The 21992-nt window shown below is 38.1% G+C and overlaps 1 protein-coding gene across 1 annotated transcript in view; it reads left to right on the top strand.

Annotated features, from left to right (window-relative positions):
* Positions 1-3581: 3581 nt before the first annotated feature.
* The window catches only part of LOC109113241 (TGF-beta-activated kinase 1 and MAP3K7-binding protein 2-like), a 41142-nt gene continuing 22731 nt past the window's right edge, over positions 3582-21992 (top strand). Inside the window, exon 1 of the mRNA XM_042747445.1 lies at positions 3582-3792. The gene's annotated coding sequence lies outside the window, so the exon portion shown is untranslated. The remainder of the gene's footprint in view (positions 3793-21992) is intronic.

The following is a 21992-nucleotide window of genomic DNA, read 5'->3' as shown; positions in this document are numbered from 1 at the left end:
CAAAAAGCCATTTACTGATGGAGGGGTTGTCAAAGAATGCATGAGTGCAGTTGCCGAAACACTACTTGAGGGAAAACAAAAACAAGAACTTTGTGATAAAATACAGCAAATACCCATGTCAGCATCATCTGCCACAAAGAAAAGTGAAATATTAACTCAGGATGTGCTAACCCAGCTAGATGAAGCCATGCATAAGGCATCATGTGTAGGATTAGCTGTAGATGAGTCCACTGACATGTGTGACAATGCTCAGTTCTTAGTGTATGTCAGGTTTTTTTAACACAGACCAGAAAGCATTCTGTGAAGACCTGTTAGGTGTCACTCCCCTTCAGACTAGTACAAGAAGAGAAGACATCTACCTGGCCATTAAGGAGATGTTAACAAAGAGAGGAATAGAGCCAAAAAAAGTGGTTTCAATAACCAGCAGATGGAGCCCTGCTATGCATATAGGGAGAGAGAAAGGAGCTGTAGCAAGACTGAAAAAGGACAATCCTGAGCTCATAATTTACCACTGCATCATTCATCAATCTGTCCTCTGCGCATCCCTGTCAGATGAGCATGCTGAGGTGATGAATACAATGATGAAAATGATCAATTTTCTCAGGGCATCCTCTTCCTACCAGCATCGCATGCTTAGGGAATTAATCAGAGAAGTTGACGCCAATGCTGATGATCTTTTGCTGCACAACAATGTGAGATGGCTCAGCAAAGGCAGGGTATTAGCATGCTTTTGGTCCATCAGGAGGGAACTAGCGTCTTTTTTGGCAGAGCTTATAAGTCAGAAGGCAACACAGTTTTCTTTCTGTTTAGAAAATGAGAAACAGATGGATAATGTGGCCTTTTTGGTTGATATCACTTCACATCTGAATGAACTGAATTTAAGGCTACAGAGCAAGGACAATTCAATTTGTGAACTGAAGACAAGCTGTCCGCTCCTTTCAAAGGAAACTTGAGGTGTTCAAGGGAAGACCTGCAGGGCGACTGTGCACACTTCCCAGCAGTGCAGGAACAGGTTCAGGGACAGAGAGATGTATCTTCTTTTGTCGACTTTATTGATAAGCTGATTGTAAACTTCAGCAACCGTTTTGATAGCTTCAGCTTTGGACAGCAGCTCACCATGTTCATTCAGAACCCATTTCTCATCACAGATGTCAGGGGGTTTTCAAAGGAAGTCACACAGCACTTTAAATGGGTAAATGCTGGGCCTCCCCAGATGCAATTGGTTTGTCAGAACTGACCCTTCCACTTTCTGTATCCAAATGGTCCCTGAGACAGCTTTCCCAGGTCTGAGGAAAGTAGCCCAATACATCTTGACCATGTTTGGCTCCACATACAACTGTGAGACAAGCTAGAGCTCAGTTCTCTCACTGAGCAAAAAGTGTGTGGGGGTGGGGGGACATAAGAGGGGAAGAAAGTGATACTTTAAAACTGTTCAATTGTTAAGATGTGTTGAGATTTATAATCTGTAAAATTGGTTGAGACTGTTGAGTCAAGACGTAAAACAGAAAAGGGGAAATTCAAGCTTTTCCTCCATTTATTTTATTTTTCTGAAGTTAAGCACTTTATTTGAACATACACAATTTTCACATTTTATTTATTTCATCTTAATTTGAAATGCAGCCGTATGTTTATTTAGTTAATGAGAACATTACACACACACACACACACACACACACACATATATACGCGTAAAGGGACATGGAATTTAGAGTGACGTGAATGTTCATAGTGACCCGTGTATTGGTGGATTACTTTTACTGATCCATGTAGGGAAATTTACTCTGAATTTAACCCACCCTAATCTAGTCTACTGTTGAAATTGTTGATCAGCTGTCATTGTCGTTGAGAGCCTGTGTCCGGCATAATATGCGAATTATATGCATATGGCTGCGTTAACTGTTACAGAGATATGGAAGATAGATGTGTGTTCAGTGGTTAAAGTGGGATTTGGCAGGTGGGGGAACCCTCAAATTTTGTGTAGGTGCAACAGGGAAAAATTACTCGCCGTGGGACAACATATTGAGTATCGTGGTATAGAAATAATTTTTGGGACAAGAGTGCCACTGTGGCACCAAGTATCACAATACTTATTTACTTGATGGAGTTTTTATTTTAATATCATTTTCAATTTTGTTTTAAATTTCAGTTTAGTTTTAGTTAGTTTCATCAATAGTTTTGTTAGTTTTAGTTTATTTTTTATTTTGCAAACACATTTCTACATAGTTTTTATTTTATTAAGTTTTAGTTTCAGTTTTAGTAATTATATTATATTATTTTATTAGTAATTATAGTTTAGCAGAGCAAACAGAACACTTCCAGTGAAGACCAAAGCAAGACATTTAATTTCATCAAAGTTTAATTTTTTGCACAGATTAGTTAACTCTTGTGCAGACATCTTAATAATAAAAATAAAATAATGGTTTGAGATTGAACAAAACAATAAATAATATATATATATACAGTCATACATACATGTATATGTTCAGTATTATGCTACATGACAATAAATATTGTCAAGTGTCTTTGAATTGTACTGAATTCATTTGATTTGACAAGTATTGATCACATGCAGATGTTGATACAACTACTAGGCTACTTAAAGGGTAACTAAACCCCTGGCCAGAGCCTGACTCCACCCACTGGCAATATTTGAAAAATGCTGAAAAGTGGTTAGAGCACAGCGGAGATAGAGGGGAGGAACCGAGGGCGGGGCGTGAACCTGAGACCCGCAGTGACTGATTGATTGACAGCTGCTGTCAGAGTCGCTAAAATGGAGAGTGACTGTAGTGACGCAAGTAGCTTTGCAACAGAGCGTTCATTTGAAGTAGAGGACTTTTCTCCCCCACCTTCACCTGAAGTGGAGGATGTCGAGGTGTCTGTGGACGCAGGGCCTGAGCCATCTATTCGAGCCGCTGGCTCAAACTGCGGTCTTAACTCCCGCATCGCGATCGGCTTCTGACTCGCTACAGTGATTTTTACGGAACAAGACGGTTTTATACTGCCAAGGGCGTGGTAGCTCGTACCAAGGGCGTGGTGGGCTGGAAACTGCATACGTCACCTGCCACCGCTTACCTCACGTACCACCCCAAACATCCAATAGGAAAAATCAACTGCAGTAGCCACCGTTCAACCTGAAGAGGGCAGCACTCAGACGTTTTTACACCATATATTGTAGGATTAAAACACTTTATACTCAAATGTCAAAAAAGTTACTCGAATCAATGAACAGCACTAATAAAGCTCCATTCTTACAGATCATTAACTAAAAAAAAGTTGGTTTAGGGTTTAGAACTCTTTAAATATATATCACACTAACTAGTTAGGCATTATGATCTTCCTGACCTTTGCTTCAAAAATTTTCTCTAACTGGACCTCTTTAAATTTTAGTTGAATACCCCTGATGTAGAGCATATCGTCTCTTTCCTATTTTAAGCATGTGCTCATTAATATTAAGCTTCTGTGTGGGCGTTCTAATGAGGTCACGTAGCAGCCTCAGCACGACCTAATTAATATTCATGAGCTATGACTCCTCCATAGTGCGGTTCGCAAGTTCGCGTTCGTCGCGACGCACGAGAAGTATCGCAGAGTCTCGCGAGAGGCGCTCACTTGTACGGCCGCCATATTGTGTGACACTATTTTGATTCTTATCTGCTGGAAGAGAGAAAGGAAGCGAGAAAATAAGGGGGAGCGGAGGGGGAAACGCAGAAGAGCTGTCAGAAGAGAGCGAAGCGGCGCGGGATTCGCGAGCAGACTTGGGCCTGGTTCTGTCCGCAGATCCGCGGCGCTGACACGGTGAGAAAAGCGCTTCAGAGCAGGCCTTCCGAGAGAGCGGCGCCGAGCAGCTCGGCTGGACGGGCTTTCGCTCTTTCTGCTCGTTTGTGGTCGTCACAGCACCGCCGCGGCTTTATTGGCTGAGAACGCGATGAAAAAGCAGCTGCGCTCGCGCATCCGGTCGCGTCGCGATCTCTCTTCTTCAGTGTGGTGACTTTAAACGTCTAACGCGAGTCGACGCGGCCAGAGGCGTTACTGAGCGCTCGGTTAGGTGTAAACACCGCGTTTATCCCCCGTTCGTTCTGAACGCGAGCGCTGGGTGTGTTTGATCTGACAGCTGGCTGATGAAGGAAATATCAGGCCTCACGCGAAGCTCTCGCGAACAGCTGAAGAAGAAACACAACCTTAGACACAGATACATCTGAACTCAATCAGAACAAACCAAGAGACTAAATCAAACACACTAAGCTGCTTTTACAGTAATACTAATGTAATAATCGCGTGCACTGCTGGTGTGTGTGCACACTGCCTCTGATGATAATAATATCCCATAATGCAGTGTACCACACAAGCAACATACGTGTTCAGACGAACCTCACTAGAGCACAAGACCAACACTTTCACACACACTTCAGAATCAGCCGTAAGTGTGTACTGAGTAGAAGAACCCTGCTGTGTTTGTGTTGAGTGTGTTAATCTGAGAAAGACTTCTTAATGAAATAAAACACCATCTTGTGTGTTGCATGGGCAGTGTTTTCCTCACGTTTAGTGTTTGAGGAAGTGTTAGACTGCAGATTTCCTTCAGTCTGTCTGTAATGTAGTCACACACTGCTCTCTTCGTTTATCTCGATGCTGTTATTGACAGTAGAAACAGAGTGATTATTGATGATTGTTAATGGTATGTGTTTTTTTGTGGTGCTGGATGGTGTTATTTTTTGTTATTGTGGCTGTACAGTAGGCTGGTAATACTAACAGTAAGAGGCCTGAACACTCGGGATGCTTCAGATTCTAAACGCTTTACTGATTAAATCTCACAGTTCTTGATCCCGATTCTTATAGCACAAACAAAACCACTAGCTTCAGTAACACAGTGCTCAAACATTATTAAACATGAGCAAACAGTCAGTTATCAAACGAGAAATCGCAAGAAATACCGCAAATAAACAATATAACAAATGTTCAAATAAAGAGTGCTTTCAGTTTTTCAGATAGCTCGATCAATAATATTTAGCTAAGACACTGCTGGAATTAAGTAATCAGATGTTAGATAATACTGCATCGTCTTCACTATATAAATTAATTACAGATTTATGTTTATTAAAAGCATTGAAGTAATAATTCTGACATACTTTTTGTGCATTTGTCCGTTCAGACGCACACTGGTGTGTTGTCGGAGAAAGAATCATAATCTCTGTTATTCTGGTCAATATTGTAATCACGTTTATTTAACACGTTTATTACTGGGCCACATGACCAAAACTTTATCAGAAAGATTCATTTAAAGATAGCGATATGCATCAAATATGTATTTTCAGTAAATAAGGTTGCTATCTACATTCTAGAGAGCAAGTAAATGTCACAATTCTCAGTATCACAGCAGAGTATCAGAGTATTAGAGTATTGGAGTATTAGAGTAACTCATTAGTAAAAAATAAAGAAGGTCCTCAGAATTATTGAAAATAGTTATAAAACTGCTAGTTATAAAAAAGCAAAGGAATACAATAGAATAAAAAAAGATACAAATGAAACAAACTGTGCTTTAAGGTTGTTTTTAAGCAAGTCTAAAGTATTCAGTTAACAATCTACGAGAGAAATTGAGTAACCCAATGTAGAATAAAACAGCATAGTTTGCACTAAGAATTAAACTTCCCTTGTTTCTTATTAAAGCTGCAGAGGTCCTTCTTTTGTTGTTTGGTTAATATGAAGCACACAGTCTGCAGCAGGAATATAGGCTGCTGTTACACACACATTCATTCTCAACGCTTTGTTCCTTTATTACACAACCGGCGAGGGTTTACGTGAATAATCACTAAGTGCCGCATTTTGACACGTTTTTGTGTGTAATTGATAATTTAGGCGCTAAAAGTTGACTTTACTCGTCCGTCTCTGAGCGCATGCACGGTTATCCTCCCGAGGAACAGTTCTCTTTCACACTTTTAAAAACATGAATAAATCTACTGTACTTTAATAAATCAAGCACAAGTCAAATCATGATTTTACTGATTTGCACGTGATACTGGGCTTTTATGGAAGAGTGAAAGAGCACCACTGGAAGGGGGCGCAAAAATCGTTTATCTCGAGTACTGTGTTTTGATAATCATTAGAGGCTGAAATCGAAACTGAATTTTGGTTAATAGCACAGCCCTAGACAGAACGGCGTTTACCGGGTGGCACGCAAGTAACACAGTCTTCTACTTCAACGATTAAAATCGGCGAGACCTAAAAACGTGCAAACGATAAAACTTTTGTTTTGCAGCACTGGCACAATGGGGACATGTCCTTATTGACGAGCACTGAATAATAATAATGCTACTAAAGTAAAATAACTTAGAAATAAAAATTACTGTTGCAATATGTTGCTGTAACAGCTGTAAGATTACAATGCTAATATGTAGGGAGTCACATTTCTTCATTGTAAACTGTTGAACATGCAACCTTTGTTTGGAGGGAGCCTCTGAAGGTTGTGTTGATGAGCGCTTCTCGTTAGGCGTCTGTGAATATGCTCCATCTCCGCATTCAGAGACTTTCTTAGGGCCCTGTGATTTCTGTGATGTGGAAAACATGGACAGAATCACAGAATCCAGTCACAGTTTAACGCGGAATGTCACGGAATTTGTCAAATTTTGAATGAATTAATCAAAAGTAGGTCATTACACTTTAATCAAATCATGATATGGACTAGTATCTGTAAATATTAAGCTGCAAATGTTGATTTAAATATGAATCCTGCATGTTCTGCTCACTTCATGAGCATTTGACCGTTTGATTTGAGTAAAACTAGCTTCAGTTGATGTGAAAATGTATGTTTCAAGATTTTAATTAATTAGACATGCCTTTTGATAAAATTTAATTTATTAAAAAGGAGTCGAGAAAAATTTAAAAGGGAAAAAAAATGGAATTAAAAAAATGGAATTTAGGAAAAATAGAAAAATTAAAAAAGAAAAAAATGGAATTTGAAAAAAATAAAACTGAATTTAGGAAAAAATAAAACTGATTTCATAGTCCCCCTACTTTCTTGCTGTTAAGATGAGCCTTTATGCAAAATGGGGAAATACTTGTGTGACTTCCAAACATTAAGAGATGAAACTATACCCATCTGTCAGAGCACCAAGGGGCTGTTTCATAAAACAAGTTTACCAAATAACCCAGGCTTATTTCAGTTAGTCTGACTTATTTTCACTTGATTTGGTTTGATAAAGCAGAATGACCTTCGCTCAATCTCAGTCACTGTGGTCCAGGAGCCTGGTGCGGAGCAGGCTTACGGTCAGCTAGGCTGAGCTCCTCTCACACTGACCAATCGAAACACACTGATGTTACCACTGACTCTCTCACATAGGACACATCTAGCTGACTTTATTATTAGTCCAAAAATAAAAGTATACAGAAAATGCAATTTAAATAATCAAATAAATAAAAACAATAGGCTACAACCAGCTGTATTTAATGTATTGTGCTCAAAATGTAATGACCTTTATATAGTTGCTGCTTGACCATTCAGCTGACCAGCAGTTTCTAGCCACGCAGCCTTTCTCTCGGGTTTTATGACAGCTGTTTTATGGTTATTAGTAGAACATTAAAACATTACAATATAAAATTGCTCTTTAAAGCATTTAAAACACTAAATTAAAGTTAAAACCACTGAATTAAAAATGAAAATAAATAATAGAAATCAGACTACATTTTAACTGATCAGAGGAACACACATGAACTCATTAACATAGTAGGGCTGTATTAGCAGCTTACATTTGATTTACAGTTACTGCTATCATAAAAATACACTTATATGTAGGATTAAAATTCTACATGTCACATTTAATGTCCAACAACGAATATTTTAGCAGAATGCATATTTTAATCAGAATTTTTGCGCCATTATTCTATTCGTTCCATCTGTGTAGCGCGCAGCAGCGCTCGTTCACTCCTGAAATATCTACATGACTTTCTAACATTTAGAGATGAAAAATATACCTGTCAGTTATGCACTGAGGAAAACACAATGTCTCAAATGCATTAAACAGCACAAATATTTGCTGTTTGTTTGCCGTGGTGATATAGTCCTAAACAGTATTGTCTTATCCTGTGTTGTTATCGAAAATCTTGCTATTACTTAGAAGGTCTATATACCAGTCTGTGTAGAGAATAGAGGTGCAGTTACAATGGATGGCTTTTTATTAGTAAATAAAAACAGAACTTTTATGCAAATTACAAATACACTATACATGTGAAGTGAGCAAAACAGCATTATTAGCATGCCAGCGTCCCTTTACAGTAGGGCTAATATGGACAAAAACATTATCATGATCTTTTTTTTTTTCATATCGGTTGATATCGATAATATTTACTACCTCATTTTTATATATGGTGAAATGTAATTATTCTGATTGTTTGAGTTTTATTAAAATTAACCACCATTAATTTAGATCATGCTAACCACAGTTAAAAGCACACATACACCACCTCAATACCATGGTAAAAATGTACCTGTACGGTTTCTAGCTATTTGTATAAAATCATAGTAGTATGTATACTGTAACAGTACATACTGTGAACAGTAGATACATTTAGTAGGCTATTAATGGACAAACGCTATAGCATGAGAATTATATTTTATACATGAGAATGATAAAAATGATATATATATATATATAACATTTTATTGAAAAACTTTACAATTGAACATAGTTTCCTTCAAAGTCTGCACCTTGTGAGAATGCTCCCAGCGATGTTTCCATCCTTCTTAATATCATTCCTGGAAGTCTTTAAGTGGGATGGTGTTCAGAGGTTGCGTCGTGGCTCTTTGGATGTTATCCACACGACCAAAATGCTGTGCTTTCAAACCATCCGTCATCACCCTTTCAGCCAAAACCCCTGACAGCCGAAGTACTGTGACTCAGAGCGTTGTTGTGATGCAGATGATAGCGCAGCTTCTCCATAAGCTTTCCTCACCATTTCCAAAGTTTCTGATGCACTTTTACCCAGTTTCACTAGGGTTGTGCCGACAGACGATAGTATCGTGTAGCTGATGGATTACAGTGACGTTAGGCTCCTTACGCTCGAGTTGGTGCACTCTCAAACTATGAAAGCAAAGTAAATAATGAAATAAATGAGCGAGATAATATTGTGTATCGAAGATCTCACTCAAATTTCACACAAAATTTTATCTCGTGCCGCTGTTCCAAACTCGCATTTCTCTTAATAGGGCTGGGTAAAAAAATTGATATTAATTGATATTAATTGATTCTCTTCTTTACGGAACAATATCGATTCTAAGAATTGATCAGTCTAGTGTGTTTTCAGTTAATGAAGGAAACCAATAAATCCCATCCAATAAATCGCAATAAGCTTTGTGCTTTGGTGCTTTTAATATGAAACAAAGTCTCAGGTTTCAATTTATGTCCATTGTATTGCAGTATTCAAACAATAAATGCCGTTTTGGCGCTGTTTAATGTGAAGTGACAGATCACTGTAGCGCTTCGATCAACAGATGTTACCTGATCATCTCCTCCACATTAATACCAGATTCAGCACTAAATAAACATGACTAAACATCTGAAGGTAAGTTAGAAGAAAGAGTGCCACTTTACAAGCCGTATTCTGTCTCATGTAATCTCTCAATCAGTGTTTCAGCCGCGCAAAGACGTCAGTGTAAAGTCTTATAAACAATGTCACGTAACGTCACATTTACCTCAGAAACAAAAATTATTTTGTTAAAAATGAATAAAAAAAAATGAATTGAAGTAGAAATATTATGTAATTGTAACTTTATTATTTTAAAACTTAATTGTGCAGTTTTAACAGTTGTATGCTATAGCTTACAAATCAATCAATTGTAACCTTCAATATTACAGTAATATAGTACTAGATGACTCTCATGAATATTTTACAGCATTATTTGAGAGATTTGTTTTCCTTGAGGAAATTTGGCATGTACTGTACCTGATATATATACAAAATAATCAATATTGAATCGAATGGAATTGGTAATCGAATCGAAAGCTTGTGAATGAGAATCAAATCGAATTGTGAAATTTGTGTCAAAACCCAGCCCTATTTCTTAATATGAGGTACTTGAACAGGGTGTCACATAGGGCTGTGTGATTAATTGAAATCGAATCACAATCATGATTTGAGACATTGTGGTTTTGCTAATCCCAAAGCCTGCGATGTGGACGCGATATTAATCTGTTCCAGAGCATATGCATGACTGCAGCCTTGAGTGACAGTCTTACTAACCAACAGAGTGAGTGCACCTCCGTTCTCCCCAATCAGCTCTGCTCTAGACAACTGCGTAAACACCACCATCAAAAAACAACCATCAGACAGAGTGAGTGTGTGTGATATGTCGATAGTTAGGCAAATTAATACTAAATAAAAACTTATGTAATATGAGATTACTTTGGCTCCAAAATGATGGACACCGGACAAAAAAAATAACGTTTATTCGCAAGAGCTGCGTCACAACACGTCTAGAGCTCCCTTATCAGTTCTGCTTTCAGTGCTTAACAATAAAAGAAACATTCTTAGATGTTTTCATTAGTACATGACCGTTATCTTGCACATTTATCTCCCCAACAGATTCCAATTTGAAAGAAGTTTATGATGCGTGTTTGCTATTTCCAAATCAGAAGAGCGCACACAGCTGTGTCTCTGAATGCTTCTCATACTCGCTCCTCTCTGCCGCGTCTCACGGAGGAGCGTTTAACGTTACACTCGCCGCACAAACACAGTCTGTCTCGTAGCGCTCAGTAACACTCGCGCGGCTCCACACCACACGTCTCCACGAGCGCATCTGGCAGTATGGACGAGACTGGACACACGCACACAACCTGTGTCACCTCACGCCTGCCTCCTCGTTTAAAACAAGTGTAAACTCAGTCTGACTGCTTGCTAATTTCACTTTCCATGAAATTAAACATTCAGCACGTTTCCCGCTTGTTTTTAAAATCCCAAATACTTAAATATGAATAAATCAGGCTATGTAACCTACGTAATACTTTAATAATTAACTAAAGTAATACAGTTCTTTCTTTACACAATCTTTCCTGTGAAATCCAGTAATTAAGTAAATTCTGTAAAAGCACACCATAATAATATTCCCTGCTGAAAAAAAAAAACAACAGAACCCCTCCCAAAACACAATAGAAAATTTAATGTATTTAAGGGCTATAATGGGAATTATATTGGTTTAATGTAAACTATAATGGTGTCTATACTGGTATTTGATGGATTCTGTTGGTGGGATGTAATCTGGCAGATGGGAAACAATAGAACAACAGTAATTCCTATTGGAATAATGCCAAAGCACAATACAAAAAGGAATTTTGTAGTTCTTTTAATGGAAATCATAAGAATTTCTGTGATGGTTTCTATTGTTTTTTGTTCAGCAGGGTAATGATACTCATACTGTGCTGCACACTATTGACAATATTAAGCTGAAGCTTGACTTTGCAAATTTAAAATCGCAAATCAAATCGCAATCGCAATATCTTTAAAAAAAATCGCAATTAGATATTTCCCCCAAATCGCACATCCCTAGTGTCACAAATAAAGATATCTGGGCTCTTCTCGGGCGTAGAGCTTCATTCTCATCACGCTCTGGACTCACCTCCAGTAGCGCTGGCACAGTAAATCAATGCAGAATCGATTGGTGGACGGATTCTGAGATCTTCCGAATGAGCCGCGCCGTTTCGTTCTGCTTCTGGTGCATAAACATTAGCCTGTGCCGAACATTTATAAAAATCTTAAAATCAGTTTATCGAGCAACATTAATTGATGAATGACTGTCTGCCCTCTCACATCACTTTGAAGCCATCTTTGCGCCGTGGTGTATGTGAGAATGACATTCCTCTCATGCAGTACTTCATCTGTGCCACTGGGGGCATACACATGTATTTCTTCCGTCGTGAGTGCACGAGAAACATCCCTTCAGAACGGTCATTGCATTCTTCAGTGGACATGACCGTAAATCTCAGTGCTGCGAAAACACATTGAAAGTTGAAACCTTTGACACGACAGCAGCAGACCTACATAAAATGCTGTAATAGACACAGTTTGCTTTGTTAAAAAGATTAGCAGCACACATTCTGAAACACTGCGCTCACATTAGAAAGAGCTGCATTTTTTAATAATGTGTGTCTAGATCTTGCATCTCGTGTTTCAGCAGAATTTCTGCTTCATTTACTAGTTTCTTCACTGTTTTTAGTGCATGCACCTGTTGAATGTGAGAGCTGCTGCTTCATTGTAGTTTTTAGCGTTTTTTCTAAGCATCAGCACAAAAACGTGTTGTGTATTAATCATACCATAGCACAGTGAGGCGCTGAGTGATATATTGGCTGATATTTGGCATTTTTAATTCCTGGCATCGGTCAATAAGTGCTCTAGAAAGGCAACATGCTGTAAAACAAAACAAAAAAAAAACCAAACAAACAAAAAAAACAAACCTTGTGTGTTTTTCATGTACCGTTGGCATTTGTAAATTTTAATTTTTCAGGTAAACTGCTCCTTTAATCATGGCAACCTTAACTGTGATCATGATTGTTTTCTAAGTAGAGAAGAGATAGAGAGGGAAGGGCTTTGAAAGCAAACTGCAATCAGCAAAGACGCCTTTCGTCTTCAAACAGAGCAATTCACAACACATGCTGTAGAAGGAACCTGAACGTGGTTTAAAGCAAAAGGAAGTGTCTTGTTCCAATGCTGTAACATTTTGAGTCCCTGTCATATGTTTATATCTTTGTGGAGATGTACTTGCATTATATAGCCTTGTCTGGCCGAGCTCGCAAGAGCTTACACGTAGGGTTATTTCAGTAAAGGAGTGAAGTATACTGTCTAGTAGTTCTTGTTCATTACCTACCGCCTTTGTTTTGGCAGAGCATCAAAAGGGTTGGGTAGGACTGGGTAAAAAAAAAAAGATTTTTTATTTTATTTTAATAAATTCTCATTTTATAAAACATTATCAATTCTTAAATCCCAAGAATTGATTAGTCTAGTGTGTTTTCAGTTAATGAAGGAAACATTGTAGTGCACCTCCCATCCAGTAAATCGCAATAAACTTTGTAATTTGTAGCTTTTGATATGAAACAATGTCTCAGATTTCAAATGCTGTAGGTTTTGTTACAACAGTCACACAATAAATGCAGTTTTGGAGCTGGTTAATGTGAGTGACAGTTCACTGAAGCTGATCATCTCCTCCACTTTAATAACCGTTTCAGCATGAAATAAACACGAATGAACATCTGAAGTTAAAAGAAAGAGTAGAACTTGCCGAAATCCATGTTCTGCCTCATGTAATCACTCGATCGGTGTTTCATCCACGGAAGGACATCAGTATAACAGCTTGGAAACAATGTCACGTACACTGACAAAAATTACTTGTCTGATTCACGTAAAAAAATATTGTAACAAATTAAAACTCATTTTAAGTAAATTTTACTGCTCTAATATCAAGTACAACATACTCGCTATTATTAAGTAAATCTACTTACTACTAAACTCAACATTAATGAAGAAATTAAATCTAATTGCACCCTAAGTTAATATTACTTAATTATATTTATAAAAAAAAAAAATATTTTAAAGTTGTGTTAAATTAAAGTAATTAAGTAAAGTTTATTATTTTATGCATTTATCAAAATATTAAGTAAATCCTACTATTTACTGAAGTAAATAGGTAGATTTTATTATATGTTTTGTTCGAGATGAACCCATTTACTTAGTTTTTTGAATATATATTAGTCCCTATGATTATGTAAACATTGCTCATTTCTTTTTGATTAATATAACCACATAAACTGTATTAATTTCTGCAGAGTTTAGCTCTAACCCCAATCAAACACACCAGAACAAGCTCATCGAGGTCTTCAAGATTAATACAGAGTTACAGGTTGCTAAATTCTGCAGAGACATGGACCTCGAACGCCAGAGTTGAGAACCTCTGGTCTATACCTTTATCATAAATCACACAACTAAAACACAATTCCAGCATTAATAAAAGTGAATCAGTCACATTCACATGACCTACTAAAGACTGGACACAAGTTTATAAAGGTGCAGTAAAAAAGTGCCATTAATCAACAAAACATGTAGACTTCACTGGTGATATTTGGTCTATTGAAAATAGAAAAAAATAAAGTATGACTGAATGCTACTTCAAGTGTCTGCTGTTCTGTAATACAATTCAATTAATTCAATCTCCATTACCAACATGAACTGCATTTGCTGCACCATACACAGTTTCGACCCCACAAGGTATAAAATATAGACAAACTTAAACAGAACAAGATGAGGTTTTAACCTGACAGAGCTAGGCAGAATAGATATAACCACACCTGTATTAGCTCGTCGTCAGAGTTAGGTCACCCTGTAAATAAACAGACACAATTTGTGATATTAAAACAATGATCTAAAACGTATAAACACAATTTTATATTATGCAGTGAAGAATAGGTAAAAAATAACAGTAATGTTATATCATGCAAATCTATGCATAGATTTATACTTGCCTGAATATGAGAATAGACCAATCACTTCTTCTGTGTGCTCATCAACGTACACGTACTTATTCTGCAGAAACGTGTTCATAAGACTTTGCTTTTTAACCAACAAATTACAGATTGTTCGAGCAAAAGAAAAGTTTTAACTGACAAGACTGGACCGGAATCAACTATAATTAAGTTGAATACCATCATAAAGAAGCGTAAAAACACTTTTACTAACACTTTCTATTCACACTTTTCAAAATTAGTCCTATAAAACAATCGCTGGTGGCAACAGGTGCTTTAGGGTTAGGAAGTATGTTAGCTTAGCATAGCGACACGACAATTAATGAGACTACTACAATGTTATTGCTCTAAACTCTCTCTATTACGTCAGACGAGTGTTTGAAAGAACAGAAACTAGCATTATGCTAAACTATGTGATTGTTTTAATTTAGTAATGATGTTAGCTAGCTAGCAATAATTTCCAGTTATGCTCAAGTGTTTATGTGAAGAACAGCTTTGTGAATCTCTGAGCCTCACTCTGAGTCTCACTGTGACCACACGCAAGTTAACTTTAACGAGGTTATGTGATTAATACGAAGGTCAATGTTTAATGACTCAAGCAAACAAGAATCAAACTATCGAAATGCACACGGACCAAAGTATTACAAATCAGAAATCTAATTTAAAAGACTTATAATAATAATTAGACTTCGAAGCTGTATGAGAAAGTATCACTTCTGACTCTTATTTCTGTGATGCGCAGCTGTATTTTCAGCATCATTACTCCAGTCTTCAGTGTCACATGATCTTCAGAAATCATTCTAATATGATGATTTGCTGCTCAAGAAACATTTCTGATTATTATCAATGTTGAACACAGCTGAGTAGAATTTTTTCAGCATTCTTTGATGAATAGAAAGTTCAGAAGAACAGCTTTTATCTGAAGTAGAATTTTTTGTAGCATTATAAATGTCTGTATCATCACGTTTGATCAATTTAAAGCATCCTTGCTAAATAAAACTATTAATTTCTATCAAAAAAAAAAAAAAAAAAAAAACGACGAGGAAGAGGTTGTGGTGATGCGATCTTTATATCGGCAGCACAGAATAATTCATCGCTCCGTCTATAGCGCATTGTGATGTTTACTCTGTCAGTACAGGAGACGAACCACTGGGCCACTGGCTGCTCTGAGTGATGGAGCCACGCACACATTCTGTTGGCCCCTTAAGTCCGCCTTTTGCATCGGGCCTTGAGCACTAGGGCTGTCAAAATGGCTGAAAAAAATAAATAAAATTTTGTACTTAAATATTATCAATATTCGAATTTAAAAGGCATAATTTCATTTAGGGGGGGGGGGGAAGTGTTTGGCTTCTCTCCTGAGGCCACAAGAGGGCGCATCGAGCAAAATATGACTAATGCACGTTTATTATAATAAAATAACACGACTATCTGAAAAAAGTGCATAATGTTTAAAATAATGTTTATAAATCATATATAATTAATCAAGTTGCTGAAACAGCGTCATGTATGTATTTATAGTTTAATACAAAGGACCAAAAACCAATCACTTAATTTAAAAACATGAGATGCAGTGGGATGAGGGAAAAACATCAAAGATATATACATTTTGTTGTCTGTTTTTAATTTTTCTGGATTCTGTTAAAGATTCAGTGCACGTTTAATGTCAAATGTTTAATATTTTATGAGACTCTGACAGCAGTTCAGTCTCTGCTCGAGGATGCCACAGAAGGGTTCGAGACTGTGTAAGCTCCAGAAGTAGACTGATATGTTGAAGATGAGCTGATATGCTGTGTTTTCTGATGAAGTGATGAGTTTATTCAGTGTGCTGGAGCCGAAGTCATAATCAACAACAACACTTCTGCTTGTGATGAAAATATCCCGCATATGAAGCTAAAGATAAAGAATACAATCAGGAAGATCAGCAGCAGGGGGTTGTATATCTTTCTAAATGCGCTCTCATCTTGCGAGACTAGCGTTGTCACTGCACCAAAATAAAGTAAAATTTCACCGTTCCCTGTGCCAAATTTGGTGCCAACTGGTTATTTTATTAGATTTTTAATAAATGTTTTTACTTGACTAAATGTTAACTATCACACATATATCTGTCATGATTAGGTTTGATGGCTGCACACGTGCATTTGGGAGAGAAGCGCAAGCCGGTATCACTGTACTGCTGCTTTAAGTGTGTGAATTAATATTTAGTTGTTGTTTTCGGTGTCATTTTAGTTTGAGTTTAAAGTTGTGAAAGAGCAGAATGAAAGTGTCTTGTGTTCACCGCTGTGCTGTGGATCCTCCTAATGTCCAAGCAGGGCTCTTCCTGGTCTTCAGTGGTGACAGTCATCCTTACACACAGTAAAGATCCCTACCCACGTGATCACAATACTGCTAGTAAGTTTAAAATAAACCCAAAGAAACAGTGTTTGTGGTTTTTGTCACTTCTCCTATTTATTCATTAAATAAAAAACAATCACTGTCAGGACAGATAATAAAACAACGTGCTTACAGCTGCTTTACGTGTAAACGCGCCATTACCAAAGTAGTTAGAAAAAAAAAGGTTTGGTCATTTATTACACTTGGTTGCTCACTGTTTTTATTTATTCATTTATTTATGTTTGGCCCCATTTTCTTCCAGACTGGCTGAGAATTATTCAGTTCTCTCACTGTCATCCTTTCTTGCCCTCTTTGCAAAAAAAGCTGTGATTTTTCCACTGACCTTCGTAGTTTTGTAAGATAAGATGCTTTTTTTGTTAGACCTGATAATTATTTTGGTATATAATTCTATAAATATTAAAGAGCACCATTGAAAAAGCATTAAAAATGTATTTAACTAATAGTACAAATTTCTAAAAAATACAATTGAATAAAACGATCAGCTAGATAATAGCAACTTGCTTCGTGCTTTGGTCTGGTTTCACTTCACAAATGATTTTATAGGTAATTTACTACACATTGTCATATAAATAATATGAAAATACTGTGATTTATTAAGGCTAAATCTTACTAACCATCTTGCTAAATGAGGTCAACAGGATCTAATTTCTGCGGTGTTCTGAGTGAATGATTTGTTATAAACCCATGTCTCGTGAGTTCAGTGTGGGACAGATCACTTGTTTTAACCCTTTTATTAAAATGAATCGGTTCAAATGACTCGTTAGGTCCCAAATCAGACATTAGCGCGCGTGGACGCGATGTGTGCTAATGCTGGCTGTTAGGACATTGCCAAAGATTGAGTGCTTCATCACTGCACAGTGTTTTATTCGTGAACTGAACGTGTGGTTTGTGTCAGCTGTGTGTGGAAGACTTGTCAGAGAGGTTAAGGTGATGTTCTCTGAGCGCAGCTCACACCCAGCAGTCAAAAAACCCCACCATTTAACCCCCCCCCTCAAAACTACTACTTTAATTACGATTCAAAATACTACGATTACTACGATTATTATAAATGAGCTTGACATTAACAAACAAAACAGGCCTAAATGGAGCAGAAAGTTCAGCTGTGTACTAACTGCTCAAAGCTGATCCTGAACAAAAAGCGTTCTGCTTGGCATAGTGTCATATAGACGGGGCATGTTAGCAGTGAGAGAGGAGACACACACAGAGAGACAGCGCTTCAGACTGTGCTCCTCTCGTGTCTCTACAGGGCTCCGGGTAATAATGGTCTCCGCTAGGGTCTCGGGATGGTGTGTGGTAGAGGTGGACCTCTAGTGTGTGGCGTTCCACCGCTTCATGAAGTCTGAGTCTGGATTGAACAGGGTTTTGATCTTAAATAGCATGAGCTTTCCTGACAGGACCTTGACACTTGCTTTCCCCTCCAAGGACCACATGCACCTAAAGTTTAGGAAGACATTGAAAGATCTCTGGGGGCACAATAATAATAAAAAAGAAAAAACTTAGTTATTAAATAGTTTATACTTCAACCTGCTTTTAAATGACAGTATAAAAGGTATGATCACCTAATAGTTTTTAGCTCAAAACTGATGTTATGGCCCTTTTTGTTAAAAAAAAAGAAAGCATACTTGGGCTGAGCTGTTGATTTCTGTGTGTGTGTGTGTGTGTGTGTGTGTGTGTGTGAGGTATAGAGAGATACGGCTAAAAAAGTTGTGCATCTCATGTTAACGTGTGTAAATAATGTTGTATTAAACAATTCTCTTATTCTGAAATATCCGTGTTCTAAAGGAAGGACATAACATATGCACCTTTGGAACCATCTAAAATTTATTACAATACTTGTGCCATAAATGCAACATTGTCATAATTCATCAGCTGTAGATCATAAGCATTGGCTTGGTATGATTGTGTGATGTTTTTGATTGCGAACAGCTCGAGCCTGTAGCACTCACGCTGATTTAAATCATAGCCTCATGAAGTTTAATATTCACATTAAGCTGTGTTACGATTTTTGTTTATCAGTGCCCAAATGTGAGCGTGTCTGGAGGGTCTTTGACGCTGACCCTGGCGATCGGGCGGTCCCTGACCAGTCTAGGTGTGGCTCGAGCGCAGTCGCTGCTGAAAGCGTGTGAGCTGCTCTGCTCCGTGGCGGTGGAGCTCATGTCCGGTTGTTCCTAGTCTTCCCTCTCAGCTTCACACTGCTTTAGGCAAGGCAAGAAAGTTTATTTATATAAGATTTCATACATAATGGTAATTCAAAGTGCTTTATATAAAAGAAAAGAAAATAATAATAATAAAATAATAATAATCACAACAATAAGACAGGGAATTTAAAAACTTTGAAAATGATTTAAGAATTGATTTAAAGGGGTCCTATTATGCTCTTTTACAAAGTCTTGATTTTGTTTTGGTGGTGTACTACAACAGGCTCTCATACTAGGTTGTTCAAAAACACATTATTTTCACATATTTTACATGATTACAACACCTCTCTCCCCAGTCTGGCATGAACAGCTCGAATAGTTCCTGCATCAAATGAAAGCCTGCCTTCTGAAATACGAAATGTGTTGTGATTGGTTAGCTGGGCCAGTGTGTGTTGTGATTGGTCAGCTGGGCCAGTGTGTGTTGTGATTGGTCAGCTGGGCCAGTGCGTGCTGTGATTGGTCAGCTGGGCCAGTGTGTGTTGTGATTGGTCAGCTGGGCCAGTGCGTGCTGTGATTGGTCAGCTGGGCCAGTGTGTGTTGTGATTGGTCAGCTGGGCCAGTGCGTGCTGTGATTGGTCAGCTGGGCCAGTGTGTGTTGTGATTGGTCAGCTGGGCCAGTGCGTGCTGTGATTGGTCAGCTGGGCCAGTGTGTGTTGTGATTGGTCAGCTGGGCCAGTGCGTGCTGTGATTGGTCAGCTGGGCCAGTGTGTGTTGTGATTGGTCAGCTGGGCCAGTGCGTGTTGTGATTGGCTCCACTCGGAGCCTGGTCGAGAAATGTCATGCCCCTTACCATAGCCACCTGCTGTGAGTTTCATTACGTCTAAATTGTAACCACTCTAAGTTTGTGTGTCTTGGGAAAGCTAGCGTGTCTCTGACATAGTGATAACACTCGTTGTCTTCCCTAGTGCAGCTCAGCCAGGTCTCGTCCCATTTGTTGGTATTTGTGATATCACAAATCCCGGAAAATATGCGTTGTAGTCCAAACAAGTCATTCGTTGTAGTTTTTGAAAAGTGTTTTCTGTTAAATAAAATAGCTCCTTTTGAAGTGGACTTTGAACTTTGCAGATCTTTTTTTTTATTCTCAAACAGCAACATTACAGACTAACTAAAGTTGAAAAGGTGAAAAGCATAATAGGACACCTTTAAGAGGTTTAAAATAAATTTAAAGGGGTCATATAATGCTAAAAAGAACTAGGGCTGGACCAGAATATTTGATTATGCGAATATTCGTGCGGTGGGTTGGCATTCGATTTTCAATTTTTTAGATAAAAAATTTTTTTTTTATTTTTTTTTTTTTTTTTTTTCTCGGATCCCCCGCGAAACAATTCTCATTCACTCTTGAATATAGGCGCTTTTTTACTATCGGGCCGAACTGTCAGAACTGGTCAGGTACGGTTACAGTTGTATTTCCACGTGAGCCTGGTACAGCTCGGCAAGATTCTCGGCCCGGAAGTCTCGGCACGGCTAGACAGTCTCGGTGATGTTGTGTGCATGTGTGGGACGTTGCCACTCTGTTGCCTGGCTACCAGTTTCTCCATAGCTGGCTAAATAAGCAAAAGCGCGCTATTTGATCAAACAGCCAAGTAAACAGCTACGCTACGTTCAATATAAAAAAGAAAAAAAATGTCTGAGACAGTTTGGTCTGTGGAGGAAACATCTGCACTTATTGATATTATACCCGTTGCCTTCTGTTTATTTTATTTTTCACGTCAAGAATTGTGTCCTTTTTTTCTATTATTGAACAAAGTAAATATCAGATAAAAAAGGAGTCCCAAAAACAGAAATATCTGATCATCGTTCATATCGCTGTTTATACTACACTTGCGTTACCAAAGCAACTGACGCATTTGTGTTGCATTCCAAAGAGCTCTGTTATAAGCGCCGCAGTGGAAAACGAAACCGTATCCGTGCTGACTGGCCCGGATCAGCACGGGATCGAACGGTTAAGCAAAGAGAACCGTTCGGCCCGATAGTGGAAAAGCCCATGAATGGCCCATGAGTGAACGTCATGATTCAGTTGATCTGGAAGAGAAGACAAAAGACCTCAGCTGAGTGAGAGCACTTTAAATTGAGTGAGGACAAGACAGAGGCAGTGTGCCAGATATGCGATTTAAAACTGGCCTACTACAACAGCACATCAAGTTTGAAAAAGCACCCGAGTTCTGTAAGTAGTACTCCTACAGTGTATTGTTGGTATAAAAAAAAACAAAAAAAAAAACAACACAACCAAGCTGCATTTATCCACTAATCAGTCATTTTACACATGATAAAAACATGCACTTAATTTGCTTGGAAACTACTTGAGAATACGGCAGTCATAAAAAAAAAAAAACTTACAGTAGCGCAGCCTAATAATAATTTGTCTATGTTAAAAGAACTGTCCTTAACAGACCTGTGTGTGTTGTATCACTAGTGCAGTGTCCGTTCTCGGAGCATATCAGCACTGCTAACATGAGGCACGCCGCTTCCGGCTTGTGCTGTTCTGTAGTTTATTAAAAGTTGATTAATTCTGAACGTGTTGCGTGTCCATAATGCACCAAAATGAGACACTGCACTCCCTTGGGTCCGCAGCACTACACCTGCCACGCGTGAAGCCGGCTGGATGAATGGTTCTCGACATCATCAAAGTGCAAACAGACAGACAGACACAGAGATTCCTGCCTTTATTTGTGTGTATATGTTTTTATATTTGTAAATTATATTATTGGTATATTCGGTGTTGATTACTATCCAAGCTTCGAAGCTCAAAAAAAATGGTATTCGGACCAGCCCTAAAAAGAACATTATTTGGTGTATTTGGTGTAATTCAATTAAACTCCTCTATGCCCCGCCTTTCTGAAACACGTCGATTTTTACAAAGCTCATCATTCTGAAAAACGAAGTGTGCTCTGATTGGCCAGCTATCCAGTGCCTT

Source organism: Cyprinus carpio, chromosome B20 (genome assembly GCF_018340385.1).
Source record: "Cyprinus carpio isolate SPL01 chromosome B20, ASM1834038v1, whole genome shotgun sequence".
Taxonomy (NCBI): domain Eukaryota; kingdom Metazoa; phylum Chordata; class Actinopteri; order Cypriniformes; family Cyprinidae; genus Cyprinus; species Cyprinus carpio.
This window is presented reverse-complemented; position numbering and strand designations above follow the sequence as displayed.